Source organism: Drosophila serrata, unplaced genomic scaffold, assembly GCF_035046125.1.
Source record: "Drosophila serrata isolate PLE 108 unplaced genomic scaffold, ASM3504612v1 contig_382, whole genome shotgun sequence".
In the NCBI taxonomy this organism is placed as follows: Eukaryota; Metazoa; Arthropoda; class Insecta; order Diptera; family Drosophilidae; genus Drosophila; species Drosophila serrata.
In genome coordinates this window covers 802,353-818,603 of record NW_028257280.1, presented here as the reverse complement: position 1 = coordinate 818,603, position 16,251 = coordinate 802,353, and the positions used below count along the sequence as shown (strand labels likewise).

General features: G+C 40.9%; 1 protein-coding gene and 1 long non-coding RNA gene across 2 annotated transcripts in view; one reads left to right on the top strand and one right to left on the bottom strand.

Moving 5' to 3' along the window:
* The window catches only part of LOC147642537 (uncharacterized), a 216,145-nt gene that overhangs the window by 122,698 nt on the left and 77,196 nt on the right, over window positions 1–16,251 (top strand). The window lies entirely within an intron of this gene.
* Window positions 1–16,251, bottom strand: part of kek6 (kekkon 6) — a 53,470-nt gene that overhangs the window by 11,953 nt on the left and 25,266 nt on the right. The gene's annotated exons all lie outside the window — the stretch shown is intronic.

The window sequence follows — 16,251 nt, the reverse complement described above, 5'->3', positions numbered from 1 at the left end:
TTTGCCATGGCCTTCGCCGCTCCGAGCATTGTAAATCTATCATGAGCTAAGCTAAGGACACTTGGAAAAATGATATAAATAAAAAGGATGTCTTTTAAGGTAGAACAAATATAAACAAGAAAGAAAGCCAAGTTCGACATATGTAACTCTATATACCCTTGCAGTCTGCAAGGGTTTAAATTGAAAATTGATCAAAACAAAGCTTAAAATATTCGCTATAGATCGATATTTTTATACATACTTGTATGATAATTTTGACGAAAAATTAATGTTTAAAAATCTCATAACTAAGCAAAAAATTCATATATTTTCATTCGGAAACCATTCCAGTGTTAGTTTTTGTTGGGTTTATAAATCTGCATACTTAATTTAAAATTTAAAGAAATTACAAAATTTTTCAATTTTTGACAATTTTAATGATGTAACCCCTTATAAAATTTTCAAAATTTTGAAAAAATTAAATTTTACTCGGAGATAGCTTAATCGACTCGGCTGTTCATGCTGATCAAGAATATATATGATTTATAGGGTCGGAAATGACTCCTTCGTGTAGTTTTAAGCTTCTGACTAAAGCTAAAATACCCCTCTGCAAGGGTATAAAAAGTATTCTGAAATATAACTTATGCTCACAACCTGAAGGAAACATTTTAGTAATCCCTTCATTCCAATTAAAATGAATATTTGAATGAAGAAAATAATATTGTTTTCATATAAATCTTAAGCAAATATGTGTAGTATGCCCCTTTTTAAATATGATCTCCAGGATGAAAAGGATGCAAGGCTAAACAAGTTTCGGAGTGCCAAAATTGGTTAAGTTCATACTTAATGTGATCAAAAGGAATTCACAGGAAAATGCTTGATATTGAATAACGAACAAATCCTCTTAATATTGACCAACTGCCTTTTCTCCCACCTGCTATGGAAATCGAGGGAAATGCCCGAAGGCAAATCAATGAAACCCGTCTGCGGGACGGAAGGATGCCGTAATTCGAAGTGCCAGATGGAGATACATACTCCCTATTGTGAGGCTGGGCACAGATAATAATGAAGGGGTACAGACAACACAGGCATTCTGGATCTCCGGCTCTTTGGCCCCAATACGCACTATTGTTGTCCGTCTCCTGGCAGGCGTCTCGTTCCCGATCAGGTACTCCTCTAATCAGCTCGGAGCCTTCAACTGAAATGTATCCATAATTGGGCTTCCCCTCGCCGCCCGCCCTTCATTATATTTTCATTTTGTTTCTGCTTCAGAGTTTCAGTTTCCAATCGAATGCAACAGTGCGTGCAAACAGTTATTTAACCAGTGAGTCAACAATAACGAGTAGCCGCCCTGTTGGCCCTGTCGGATTCATTGGAAATTCTCTGGATTCACCATTTACCATTTACCATTTACCATTTGCTTTGTGTTAATAGGAGAAGCGGAATTGATTGAACTTACTGCCATCGACGCTTATTTATAGCAATGTTTTCCCTCAGTCGCTTTCTGAGAAGTTTGTCCTGCAGAATTGCATTGATTTAATTGGAAAATGTTCCATGTTCTCTGGGCAATAAACACTGGTCTCATTTATTGGAATGTATTTTTAGTTTTATGCGCATTTGCTGAAGGTTGAGTTACAAGGAAAATTAAGTTTTCAGCGGAAATAAGCTTAAACTTTGCTTGGATATGATTAAGTTTTTTTACATGCATATTTTATAAAAGAGAAATGGATAATAAAGAAGTTTTCCATAAATAGGGGTTTTTACTTTTCATTGTTTTAATAATAATTTTATATAAAACACTGTTAAATAAACAACTTTACCGTGTTCTTGTTTAATAAATAGGAATAAAGAACGACACATACAAACAGTTTATGTCTTTTTTAAACATATTTAGTTATATCAACTAAACTTTGCTTAATATTTACATACATGTATGTTTATAAAAAATTATATACTTTAGAGTTCGTGCAACTTTATAATCCAGCATTAGATCTAGTTTTAGCCTCATCACTAATTATGCGACCCAATAAACAAATGATTTTGCCATTGCCATTAGTCTATATCCTTGACCTGTGTCAATTTGATGGCCTTAATTGATTGATAGTCTGTTAAAACCGCACTCTGCTGCATGCGGCATACCTACGGCAGTATGGCAAAAAATGACCATAATTATTTACCCATCCGGAGGAGGGAGAGTATCTCAATTTCGGCCTAAACCGCAGATCAACATTTCGCAATGTCCTGCCGTTACCACTGTTGTTGGCTGTCAGAGCTTACAATTGTTTGCCATCGTTGTCAACGTCCTGGAGTCCCAGTGTCCCGGTGTCCTGGTGTCCTGGTGGTTTTGCTGCAATTCCGTTTGGGCAGCTGCTGTACCTATAACTCGAGTTGTTGTTGCATGTTGCAAGTTGTTGCTGCAGCTGCGCGTTGCCGCTGCCCTGCCTGGCCTGGTCTGGTCTGGTCTTGGCAGCTTTACAACTGCAAAACCATTGCGAGTTGATGCCGCTGAGCGAGGAGCAGACATCACAGAGAGTCCTGCGTGGCTCCTGTTTGCTGTTTGCTTTTGTTGCAACACGGCGACGCCAGCGACATGACCTCAGCACACAATTTTCGGGGCCGACTGGCGGCGGGAAGCGTTCTCCGGGACGTGTATGTCCTGCGTGTGTCCTGGCCATGTATGTATATATACCGAGCTCTCTGCCAGCCATCAGTATATTTGTGTAGAACCGCAAGAGTGCACACAAAACGAGCCGAAGTACGATGACGACGATGGTGGCGAGCGTCATATTTTCACCCAGGAACGCAGCCAAAGGACCGCAGTCAGGAGCAGGAGCAGGAGCAGGAGCGACAGACAATTACAATGCAAACAATACGGAAGCGGCCAGGAGCAGGAAATGGGCTGAAGGAATGGCCAAGATGAGGCGGCAAATGGCGACAACAAAAGCCCGGGAAGGAGCAGTGCAGCCGACGATGCCGATGCCGCAGTTTGCAATTAAAAATATTCCATTTACCAGCGGTTAAGAGATACAAAGCGAAAATTAATTAAGTCTATGCGAAGTACTTGCATATATTCGCCATTATTAATATTTTAATTTAGGGTTAAGGCTTAACAAAAAGACGGATTCAAGCTACTTAATAAATTTAACTTAAAATATGTTTAGGGTTTTCCATTTTCCAACTTGAGAATATGAAAGAAAACCCTGATGGATTGTCAGCTCTGTGGAAAGAGCTAAAGGCTAAAGGAAAGAGCAACTGCACCAAGGAATGTTGTGTCCCGGCAGATAAGAAAGGACGAGGCCGGCGATCTATTACCACAGCAGGAGCAGGAGAAGGACAGGAGCTGGGGCAGGAACAGCAGCCACATCCTGCTGCGTCCATTGAGCGAAGTGTGTTAAGCAAACAGAATGCACCTCCTGCTCCAACAAATATTGTGGGTCCTGGCTGCTGCTCCTGGTCTTCCTGCATCTACTGAACAACAATGCCTTGAATAACCAAAAAGGATGTTGACTTGCCGTTTGCTAAAAGGAACTGCAGCTATTCCGTTCGCATATACTCATATATTCATTTACTTGGATGCCGCCAGATGCTGCTGCTGCTGCTGAGAGTCCTCCCCGACCCTAAATTAGTTGCACCCGAAGCTCCAACCCATCCGTATCCCTATCTCCATCGCCAGCCCCAGGACCAGAACCAGCTCCAGCCCGGTCTGGAGCTGAAGGCTCTCCGCAAACCACAGCCTCTGAATGCGGCCAAAGCAATGCGGAAGAATATTAAGCGGTTTTTAAGCGCCTGCATATTAAAAAGGATACATAAAGGATACTACGAAACAGAGAGACAGGCACCGGCAGAAACGGAGACAGACACCAGTGATGGTAATTTGGGGATTTTAAGGGAAGAGATTTGACCATCACAAAATTGCCAACAATAAAATATGCAACAAGATGGAAGTGCATTTTATATTTCCTTTTTGTACCACAAGCTAAGGTTTTTGGGGGTTACTTTTATAAAGCTAAACTTATGAATTAAATTTATGAATTCCTAAATAAAAGTAACTAATAAATAAATTAACTAAACTATAACAATTATGACCATGAGAGCAATGAAGGCCACAATATAGTGTTACAATACCTTTAGACAGAAAAACACATTGTCAAATTTGAAACAATGGGAATCCTTCGCATCTCTGGCTGTAGCAAATCCAGAATGAAAGGAACAGAGCAGCAAAAGGACATTCGGAGGCAGAAGGATTCCGCAAGGATTCCCTTGGCGGCTGGCAGTTAGGTTCTCCTTGGATCATTTGGCGATTTGCAAATTACCAACAAAATGCTGCCAGCTCCGGCTGCAGACGGACGAAGGACGAAGGACGAGGGACGAACGGCAAATGGCGATTGCGAGAAAAGTTTTGCTCCAACATTTTTATTTAACTTTTATTTCTGTTTTTATGCCCGCTCTCTGGCGCTCTAATACGTCCGCAGGGTGCTCGATTCACCACTTGGCTATGGCGGCGGAGGAGGAGGAGGAGGAGCTGGTATCCCGGAACTGGAAGCTTGAAACTTGAAGGAGGCCGAGGTGGGAATCTCCTCCACTTTGGTAACCGAACCCTTTTTCCGTCCAATCGACCGTCACCTTTGTGTTCCCCATGTCCTTTCGGTTCGGTGTCCTTTCTGCCATTGTATTTGCAGCTGTATGAGTGTGCGTTGTGTAATTAACTCACATTGACAACGCCCACAATGGGGCGACATTTGCCGGCTTTAATGAGTCACAAAACGGTTTTATGTGTCAAACGTTTGAAAATCCATTCGTCGATTGGCATTGCAAATGAAAAGTGAGGAAAAACGACGTAGCTTGGAAAAATAAGAGGAAAAACTGGGCCCATTCCGAATGTTGATGATTGTGATGATGATGATGATGATGACCCAATCCCAGCATGATGATGATGCCGCTTCACAAAGGGTTCATTTAACAGCTAATTAAATGTTTAATCGGATATCTCTCTTATGGCGAATATAAAGGACACGCATTGCTTTTGAATAGGAGAAATTGAATTAAAAACGTGAACACAATGGGATTCGTGGAAATATACTTTTCCCACTTGAAAAGGCTGGTAAATGCAGGGGGAAAACCCTGCTTACTGTTAGTCAGAAATTCTTAATTAATTAGTTTTAAATCTGTCTACATCTGCGCCCATCTAATTGTTTTTGTCATTTCAAAATTCATTACACGCATAATAATTGTAATTATAATTTACAAAAACTAAGTTAGAGACAAAAAAGTGTTAACTTTTTATTTCAAAATTGGTTTGAGCTTGCAGATGACACTTTTACCTTTTAAAGAAATATATATATTAAGCTGTGATTAAGCTTAAATAGTGAAAACAGAGACAAATTAGTAAATATTACTCTTTTTAAGATATAGTATCAATTGTAATGTATCAATTGTTGAAGCGAAGATTGAAGTATAACGATATTTAAAGATTTCTGGGATTCTGCTCTCCAAGACTGTAGGATATTCCATTACACAACAATCAAATTTTTATTGATTAAAGTAAAGGAATCATAACTTATATCCCTGCACATTGTATGCTTGCTTAATTTTTGCAACTTTGTGAGGGAATTGCAATCATAATCACACAGCATTCGCCAATCCGTCAGATATCCGAGAGAGATGACCCCGGGGGCCCTTTAATTACTCGTTGTCCAGTTTCAATGATTCCTCCACTTCTTTTTGGCTTCTTTAAGCATCGACAACTTGTGTTAATTACTTGCCAGCAAAGTGCAAACCAACTAACCCAATTAGGATTGGAAAAGGCCAAACACCGGGCAGCGGAGGAGATTGGGGATTGGGTGGGGAAATGGCAATGGGAAAATGGGAAAAGCTGCGGAAAAGGCAAGCGGCGGTGGCCAGAAAGCAATAAACATCAACTTTGAGCTTTGATGAAATCCGCGAAATGGCAAACTGAAAGTGGAGGAGATGGGAGAGTAAGCAAATTGCTGAAGCGGCAGTCGGAAAATGTCCCTGGCCCAGGTCCTGTTCCAGGGATAGCTGATGGAGAATAGTGGATTCCTTTGGCTTCGTTCTGGATTCAGTTTTTGCCCTTCACTACAATGGCTAAATTCATTTTCCAGAGCAGAAGGCTTATGAATATCCTGCAAACTCTCCACGCTCTGCATGCGAAATGCCCACCCCCCCGCTGACTTTTCCAGGTTTTCCTGGGCATTTCCAAACTAACAATTAGACTACGGGTTACATTCACAAATTTTCAATGGCCTCCTTCCCTCACAAACCATTCCGAAAGTTAGCCAAGTTTCAAGTTGTTGGCAGGAAGGATGGCGCGAAAGGATTGCCGAAAGGATTTGTAAGACGCTTGGAAATTAGCTTATAAATACGCAATCTCAGACGGGGCAGCAGTGGCACATCGCTTGGCCGCTGAGAAAGGCAACCCCTTCGAAGGACACAGGACGAAGGACGAAAGACATCGCAACGACTACGACAACGACACTGACGCAGTTACTGCATTTTTCATGGGCTGTGCAAAATAAATTAGTGAAAGCTGTAAATATGATGAACTGCTGCTGCTGCTGATGGTGATGGTGATGGTGATGGCGATGGTGATGGTGATCCATGCTGATGCCTCGACTCCACTCCTCGCATCGCACCGCATCCTTTTCCAAGTCAGCCATGTCCTGGACCCAGTTTCGCTCGAGCGACAAAGTTGCAAAAGTTTTTGTTGGTCGCCAGCGGCGCGCATTTTCAACAGCTGAAGCTGATGCTTGGGACTGGAAACTGAATCTGAATCCTGAATCCTGAATCCTGAATCCGAGCCGGAGCCGGAGCTGAAAAGCTGAAGTGGAGACATCTGCACCGGGGAAAAAGGGTTACCAGCAAAGGGTTCCGCCAAGCAAACAAATATGTGTAGTGATTTATTGAAAATCAATAAAATAATATAATCAGAGGCAAAAGTATCTTAACCAAAACTTGACTTTAGCTCAACAGCAATCATAGTATTGATTTAAATTAAAGTTAATTAAGTCACGCTAAGCTTTTCTTCCTCTTTTTCTCATTGTATATACCTTTTTATTTCAGTGCACTGTGGATTGGTAAAGGATGCCGTAGCATCCCCCATCTAGGCTGCATTTGTAGCCGCTTTAGTTTAGTTTGATTCAGTTAGTAGTTCCAAGAGTTAAGTAGTTTTCAAAAGTTTTATGAATTATTAAGAGGATTTTCGAGTTTTACGCTAGCCTTTCATTTTCGCTTGCCAGCGCTTGCCAGAGAGGCACCTTCACCGCCTGCACCCCGCTTTTTGGCAAAAACAGCGACAAAAACCCCCGAAAATCCCCCGGAATGTCAGCTTTTAAGCGCTCTTCAGCCATTTCCGCCGTCGTTTGCCATTTTTGGCGTCGCCTGTGAAAAGCTGTCGAAATATTTTGCAGATTTTTTAATTTTTCATGCCGTATTTCCACACAGCTAGCGTTGGTGTTGCTGTTTGGCGTTGCTACTTTTATTGTTGTTCCTGCCGCTGAAGTTGATGATGATGATGCTGCTGCTGGAGGATATGGAATGGGTCCACAAATATTGCCCGGCCCAAGCAGCATCCCTTTTTCCAGCAACCATTTCCCCCGAAAATTAAATACATTTTACTGTCAATAAAATTATAAATGCAAATTATAATTTTCTACTGCCTTTTTCGGAGACTGGACGCGCACAACAATTAGCCAGTCCAGCCTCCATTTCCACCTCCCTTGGAACTTTCCCTGCTGTTTGGCTGGAGATAATACTGACTGCCGCCCTGGCCACCCCCGCAAGCAGGGCTCCCGCCATGTCCTGGCAATGTCCTGGCACTGATTCTGACGTCAATGGCCAAATTAAAACTTTAACGTGTCGCACAGCGAGCAGCGCGGTTAGTGCGGATCCCTGATGGCCGCCGGGGAGGATTGGGGGGTTTTCGGGACACGGAATGGATAGCCAGTGCTGACAGTTCATCACTCTTTCCCTTCAAAATCTAGCTTTTTTTGTTGGTGTGTGTTTTGGGGTAAAGAGAGCGATAAATTTATTTTTTAAACTGCTGTTTACCTGCTTCTGACAAGGCCTGATGCATTATTCACACCGAAATGTATTATGTTTCTTTGAATTTGGTTTCCGGAAATCACTTTTGGATATAAGAATGAAAACAACAAACTGAGATTTCAAGGGGATTGTTTCATTTCGAAATGTATAAATTTTAAATTTGATTTGGTTGTGTTTTGGTTCTTAAATAAGATGAACGGAGGAGATTTCCCTGTTTTACTTTACCATTTACCACTACTAATTCCTAATGCTTTTAGCTTTTTTTTTGGAGTTTGAAGTTTTGGGAGTACAGGACTCTCTTACCTCACTCCCTCCCTATAAAAGGACGACATCCCTTGGATGGGTTAGAGTGAAGTTTTGCTTTCGGTTAGTGTCCTGTCGCTTGGCTGCTAAGGATGTTGGCATGTTAATTCACTTTGCAAATTGTTGCGATGCCTGGTTTGTACTATATACTATTTGCCCTTTTTCCACTTCTAGTTGCTTGTTGTTTTTTCCAGGGATTGTGTGTGTGCGTTGAACGCTAATTTGGTTCGTCTAGGTGGTGTGTGTGGGTGTGTGTATGTGCGAACTTTGTTGATTTGCTAAGTGAAACTTCGATTACAGCGGGCGGCGGCTCTTAGTGGGTTCATTTGGTTCATTTGGCGGCGGTCTCTCCGCAATTTTCGCAATTTTCGGCGGTCGTTTTGCCATTTCGCTCGCTCGGCTTTCCGGGGCTGCTCTGGAATAGCCGGAGGAGGAATATAAACTTTCACCACGTAACATTTGTTATGCTCTATTTCTTTGCAAAGCAATTACCGACCCACATATCCCAGACAAATAAACAGAGGGAAGCCAGCAAAAACGGTCGGGCCTCCGAGCCTATGAAAGGCGGTCTCGGGCTCGGAAAAGCGTCAGAAGAGCGGGGGAAAATGGTCGGAAAACTGCGCCGGAGAGGTGCTCCATAGACGTGCATAAATGGATTCCGGGCGCACAAAAAGCTGGGCGGTGGGCGGTGGGCGGTGGGTTAAGGCTTTAACCCTAGTGGAAAGTGAGTGTGCTTCTAAATGAATCGCACTTATCACGTTGTATCAAGTACAGTGGTGCCTGGTCCCGGTGCGATAATGAATGCAAGTTGAGCGCCATAATAAAATTAACTTTAGTTGCCAATTAATTAGTGAGGTCAAAGGCTTTCAGTCGAGTCGAGATGAGGCGAGGAGAGGCTGTTGACGAGCCGAGTTAACTCACACAAATGGTTTCATCCATGGAGTGCCGGAAGCTGTCGCCTCTTTGGGAAAGTTCGTAATGGAGTTAAAAGCAAATTGGAGAGCGGAGAGAAAGTGTAGTTGAAGACGGTGAAAGTGATAGGTAAGTCATAGAAAAACATACTGAATGGAATTACTTCCTTGGGTTTCTTTGAATAGGTTTGGTCCCTGGGTTTTGGTTTTTATAAAAGGAGAATTGAATACGAGTTCTTACGTAATTTAAGTAAACAAAAATTCCAGGACTAATGCAATTCTGACACTTTTGCTTTCAAACATTATTTTGATTGTAAAGTATCAAAGCGGCATAACAATGCTATTATTCAAGTTATTATTGAAATGGTCCAATTAAAGCCAACGAAATACGATATAAAGCAAAGTACCAAATAATTTAATTATCCTGAAAATAAACCCGCAATGCCATCAACATATAATTGTGCCATTTCCACCAACAGAAACAATAGTTTTCCGGCACTTCAATTATAAAATCAAATGCATTGCTCACAACCCCATTAACTTTCGCAGTCAACACTGTACATGGGACTCACTATCTGATGCTAACAGCATTTTCTCTCACTCCCCGACCATTTTTCCTCACCCGAAAATTATTACCACGTAAAATTTGACCAAGTTTTTGTTGCATTTGTTGCGTTTTCCGTATAAATAATCGATACTTTTACGCAACAGCGCCAAAACAAGCCACCATCATCGACAGAGGGGGGATTGAGGACAATGGTTGGGTGGCTGATGGGTACACGGTACAGGGAACGGGGTACAGGGTACATAGAGAACATCCATATATATATTGTAGTTCAGGGTAGATGGTAGGGGGCCAAGTAAATTTGCAGAGCGAAAAACAAATTTATAAGCGCATTAAATGGGCGCGTGTAGTTCTCGTGATTTGTGTGTTCCCCAAAAAAGGGGAAACAGGAGGGGAGAACAGCACCGAAATCGAAGGGGTCTTAGGACGCCTGAATGGAGGTTTTGGAAGTCAAAAGGGGTAACGGGGTAAAGGGGGGGACCGGGTGTTTGTCGGTGTTTGAAGAGGAAAGCGCGAACAACTGAGGTCGCGGCCGATGCCAGAGTACAAAAGTGCTTACCAAGCGCTTAGCGATTAATCAGTTTGCCAACAAGGAAAGCGGGCCGAAAGGCGATACTGCACTTGGCGAAAAAATCAACATTATGTTGTGGTAAAATATAATTAAATTACCCAATTTAAACAATCTTTTAATTCTTTGTAATTCCCCCTCTTCCTCCTGAATGTCTAGGTCTCTAGACTCTAAGGGCAATCGTTTTCTGCTATTTTTTCGAGTGTTCCTAGGAGGGTAGAGACCTTTCTCCTCGCTTGACGTGGCGGAGGCAGTGCAGCGGCACTCGGAACTTTGGAGTCCTTGAGCTGCGCCTGCGAACCTGCAACCTCCAAGGAGCATCGACCACACGCCAGTTACCAACTGTACCTCAGGTTCTGGCTCATGGCTCATGGCTCCTGACTCTTTGCTCTTCTAGGCCCCCTCGGCCTTTGCTGCCGCTTCTGCTGCACTAACGCCGTTTTGGTGGCTAATTAAGTCAATTATGCACTTAGGGCTTCAAGTGGCGTGCGGCACCAATGGAGGCCGTGCCCCACAGACAAGCGGCAGCCACCACCAGAGCCAGAGAGAGGCAGCCAGCAGCCGTTGCAGTCATTTAAACATCAAAGCCCGTCACGCTCAAGTCCTTGCCACGCCCCTCGGAGCCTGCTTCCGCCTTCGCTTCGTTTTCTGGTTTCTGCTTTTTTTTTTAATAATAAAATGGGGCTCGGCTGTGGAAATAACTCATACGCACCGTATGCCGCGCTTGCCATACATCAGCCTTACTTTTGTTGCTGGCGGTATTCTTGGCCATTGTTGCTGCTGTTGTTGTTGGCATAAGGACGTGTTACTTACACTTTGCCTTATGTACTTAAAGGCCGATACATATGTAGTATGTAACCAGCTATATATCTGTTATATATAGATGCTAAAAGGGAGTACAGAGAGAGAGAAATCGGGGGAGTTGCTTCGGCTTTATTGGCTTTAACTACTATTAATCAAGCTTGATTCGTATCAAATTAGCAGGAAACTCGCAAAAAAGTGTAAAATGCGGACAGGCTTATGAGAAAATAAATGATTTTTGGGATATTTAAATATTCCATCTTTACATTCCTAATTTAATATGCTTATTTTCTCATCACTTTTGTAGGATTAAATTCAATATTCAACTTGAGTATGTTGACAAAACTCTTAAGAAATTGAAGACAACATCTTAGGCTGCCCAAAAGTAAAGATTATTCTTGTTACACAGTAAACTATGGTTTGCTTACCGATTTAAAATCCCCACCAAATGACTTTTGTGGCCTTAATTCAAGCTTAAAATGGTAGTTTTTACAGTGTATGTAAGTACAAGGCTGACGCAGCTTCATATAACGCGAGTGTGGGTGGGTGTGTGTATATATTTATGTGTGGCAGGCACGAGAAACGATTTATCTCAATTTACATACTAAATGACAGGCAGAGCGGCTCATGCATTCCTTTTCGTGACTGTCGAAGGATCCCCGACATCCCGACATCCCGACATCCCAACATCCCGACATCCGACAGCCACGTCTTCGTCCTTGTACTCCACTTACTCCCTGGAAACCCTCTTCCCTTGGCTTCTGCCCTGTTGTTCTTGGACCAAGTAAGCCTGCACAATGGGCAGAAGATTGGTAAATGAGGCATAAACATTGATTTTCAGTTTAAGTAAACACTTAATTGAGTAAAAGTTGAGTGGATATATATTCCACGGGCGTTGAAGGCGCAAAAATCGTTTAATTATTCAGTGGAAACAAAGTGTCCGGCCGCTTGAATCATTTCATTTTTTAATCAATCGAATCGAATCGAAGCTGCGGCGGACACTCGGAGCATTAAGAATCCTTCGAAAAGAGCTCCTTTCTGTTAATCATTGATTCCATTTTTCCACCCACCAGGACTTTCTACGGGAATTGACCACGCATATATACATAGATTCTTATTGATTTTATTCCCTCCTCATATTTTCAAATGGTTTAATTCGGAAATTTGCGGTCTTTAATAGGGAAAACAAAACAAAAGTCCAGTTCGGCTAAAAATTTATTCAATTGAGTCGTGGTCAAGTTGCCAAAATTTGAATTTTATTAACCACAACAAATACTATTGTTTTGATGTATATTTTCGACTTTATTTTTGTGCATATTTAGTGGTCTTCAAAAAGCAAACAAATTTATGGAATCTAAAGAAGATTGTATCTGTTTAATAATGGGTTTTTTAGTAATATTTGTATAAGTTAAGTTGAGTTTACCTAAATGTGGTGGCATAGATTAAATCTTTAATGTAAAAAGGAAAATATGCCTTTTATTGAATTACATTTAATTGGACTCACACAAATAATATTTATTCTCTATTAATCTTTAATAAAACAAAGTTTATGAAATAATCTCTTAATTTAATTACAAATCAACTTAATTAGTCCACTTTAAATATAATCAAACTCTAATTATTATGAAATATAAATGATTTATTAGCAGAAGCATTAATCAACACAATTATCTCTAATTGATTTAATTAGCTCTTTTTTCTATTCTCACCACAAAAAAGGACTTGTTTTTTAATATTTCGTGTATGTAGCCCACTGTGCAACGCCAACTCTCGATTCCGCATCACTTGTCAGTTCTATATAATGTAATGAAGGCGTTCGATGAAACAAATGCAAAAATTTCAAAGACGTAAAAACGAAATTACAGGCAAGCGGATCAGACAGACAGACAGACGGGACAGCCATCCAGCCGTTGGAAGTAGGCTCTGAGCGGTGACAGTGGAGTCTGGCAGAGATTGGAAGTGGGAATGGATGTGGAAAGTCGGGCAAAGTGAGAGTGCCTGTCGACAGCTGCTTTAGGCCCTAACGAGGAACGAGTCCTGAAAGCAATTACTTTATACCGCAACCACACACACACACACACACACTCCTAGGGAGTCGCACACCCATGAGCTAGGGTGGACACAATCTCTGGAATTAATCAAGAAGGCAGAGATTTATTAATGGTAACAAGATGCTACGGATAAACAAGAAACAAATATTTCTTTGAGAGGCCGAAGTTTATATATAAGATCAGAACATTGATCATAACTCAGCCAAAAATACATTTATTTCAATTCAGAAACCACTCCTATGTTAGTTTTTGTTACGTTTATAAATCTGCATACATTAATTTAAAATTTCAAAATATTACAAAATTTCCCGATTTTTGATAATTTTAATGATGTAACCCCTTATAAAATTTTAAATTTTTTGACATAGTCAGATCGACTCGGCGCTTCATGCTGATCAAGAATATATATGATTTATAGGGTCGGAAATGACTTCTTCACAAAGTTTGAAGCTTCTGACTAAAACTAGAATACCATTTTTTAATCGGATATTTATCTATATTTTATATGAAAATTTGTTCTACAAATCATGGTTTAAAAATCTCATAACTAAGCCAAAAATGCATAAATTTCAATTCAAAAACCATGTCTATGTCAGTTTTTGTTAGGTTTACAAATCTGCATACTTCATTTAAAATTTAAAAATTTTACAAATTTTACCAATTTTTGACAATTTTAATGATGTAACCCCTTATAAAATTTTAAATTTTTTTAAAAAATTTAATTTTGCTCGGACATTGCCAGATCGATGTGGGTTTTCGTGCTGATCAAGAATATATATGATTTATAGGGTCGGAAACGACTCCTTCACTTTATTTTATGCATCTGATTGAAATTATAATACCCTACAAACTACTTTAATTATATAGCTTTCCTAAGCTTAATTTGGAGTAGCTCTAAAAATTACGAAGAATTTTCTCTAGGAGTTCGTTTAAAAAGGTGGCATTCCTAGAAGCCAACACTGCGTATGAGTAATGTAACTGCAAGAAGCTAGAAAAATGCAGTTAAATAATATTGAAAATAAATAAACATACTAAACTAATTCTATATTAATAATTCAATATTACTTTTCTTATAAACCACCACTGCGTATGAGTGATGTGCCACCAAAGTGTCTTTTGAAAATATCACTCATACGCACCTCGTCCACCATTAATTCACATTTCGTTTAAACGCAACTTTCTGGGGGATTGAGAACCAAAACGATTGCCAAATAATTGAGGTCCACTCTAAAGGACTCCCAAAACAAAACAAAACGCGCTCAGATTGAGCCCCAATCCCAGCTAAGCGGCTTCGGCTCGTTCATTTGTCGCCACCGGGGGGAAATATTGTAATTCCCCCAGCGGTGCAGCACGCACATGACTTTTTAATAAATATTAAACAGTGCGTCGCAAAAAAATATATTTGTATCAGAGGGGCAAAGACAAAAAGGTGGCGGAGGAGGACAGTGTTGACATGACGCCTGGCGAAATATTAAATTACGATAATAAAATATTGAACAAAGATTGTTTTGTTCCGCTTTGAAAGACCCAGAGTCCTGTGGCCTGTGGTTCGCATTGGTTTTTCCGTTCGGTTTTTTTGGTTTTGGTTTGAGTTGGTTTTCGTTTTTGGTTTCAGTTCCGTTCGCTTTGGTATTTTTGACAAATGTCTTTTTCTTTTTTTTTTGTGCGTACGTTCCAATGGTTATTGTTTTGCCAGCCAATCCTTGGGAATTGGTGCACAGTAAAAAAAAATATGATGAGAATATTTAATGACCGATTTTGAAGCATTTTATAAATTATTAAAAAAATATCCAATGAAACAATACAGGAAACCATACTTATGGGGTACATAATTTGTGTTCTATGTATAAATAATAGATATTTCCAATTTGCGACAAGGAAATCCAGTTCCAGAGTTAGCTCTAATTTCCCTTCTTCTATCCTTACTTTATGAAGAGTGGTTTTGTATTGCTTTCTTGTTAAAATCTATTTTTCTCTGTGTATCCCCTCTCCCCTTACCCCCTAACCCCCTTCTTTATGTGGTAATATGACGGTCTTTTACTATGAAATTTGCTCGAATGTCTGGGGTTATGTTCTTCGTTCCCCTGCGGCGCTTTTGTAAGTTATATATATTTATTTTTACAAAAGAGGAGCAAAGTTGCGTAAATTATTGTTAACGGAGGCGTGAGTGGGCGGTTCTCCCCCACCTCACCCCACCCCCTTGGACAATTGGAGGCGCCTTTCTTCCTCCCTGTGTGTTGTATTATTTCTGTGTATTTTCTCTCGTTTTCTTCTCTTGCTTTTCCTTTCTTTTTTTGTGGGCTGCCTTTTGTGTATTTGAACTTGGCAGTGCGTTAAATTGTAAAGGCCGTGCAAATATACAAACACACGCTGGCATTGTTGGCATTTAGTAAGCTAATCCCTGGAAGTCTTCAAGAGATTTCGCCAGATTACAGGCAAATGCGAATCGAAGTGACTGCTGCGGGGGGCCACGGAAGTGGTGCCTAAAAATAAACAAACACACAGCACAGACACACACAACTCACGGGGACACACAACATTCTAGATCATTTTAATTTGGCATTTGATTAGGCACGTGTTCGCATCGGAACAGGCTTAAGGATATATGTACAGGACACTATATCTATCCTCATTGTCTGCCCCTATTTGCAATGTCAATGGGGGACAGGTGGTGTCTCTCCCTCCCCCCCAAGAGCAGGACGACAAAGAGAAAGCTCCCGTCTCGAGCAAGGAACAAGGGGAGAAAGGCCAAGATGAAGAAAGGAGAGAGAAAGGTGGGGAGAAAGCCAAAGCTAAAGCAATTGCAAATACTCCCCTGCTATATGAATATTTATGAGCGTGTTTGCGACTGCTTAAGACACTCAACTAGCTGGCAAAGTGAGGTAAAGAAAGGGGGGGCGAGGAGGAGGTAGAGCGGAAAAGCGTTGCATCGGAAAAGCCGGGGGGGAAAAGCAAATACACTTAAGCGAGCGGATGGCTACAGAAAACTCCGGAAATGGGCCACAATTTTAC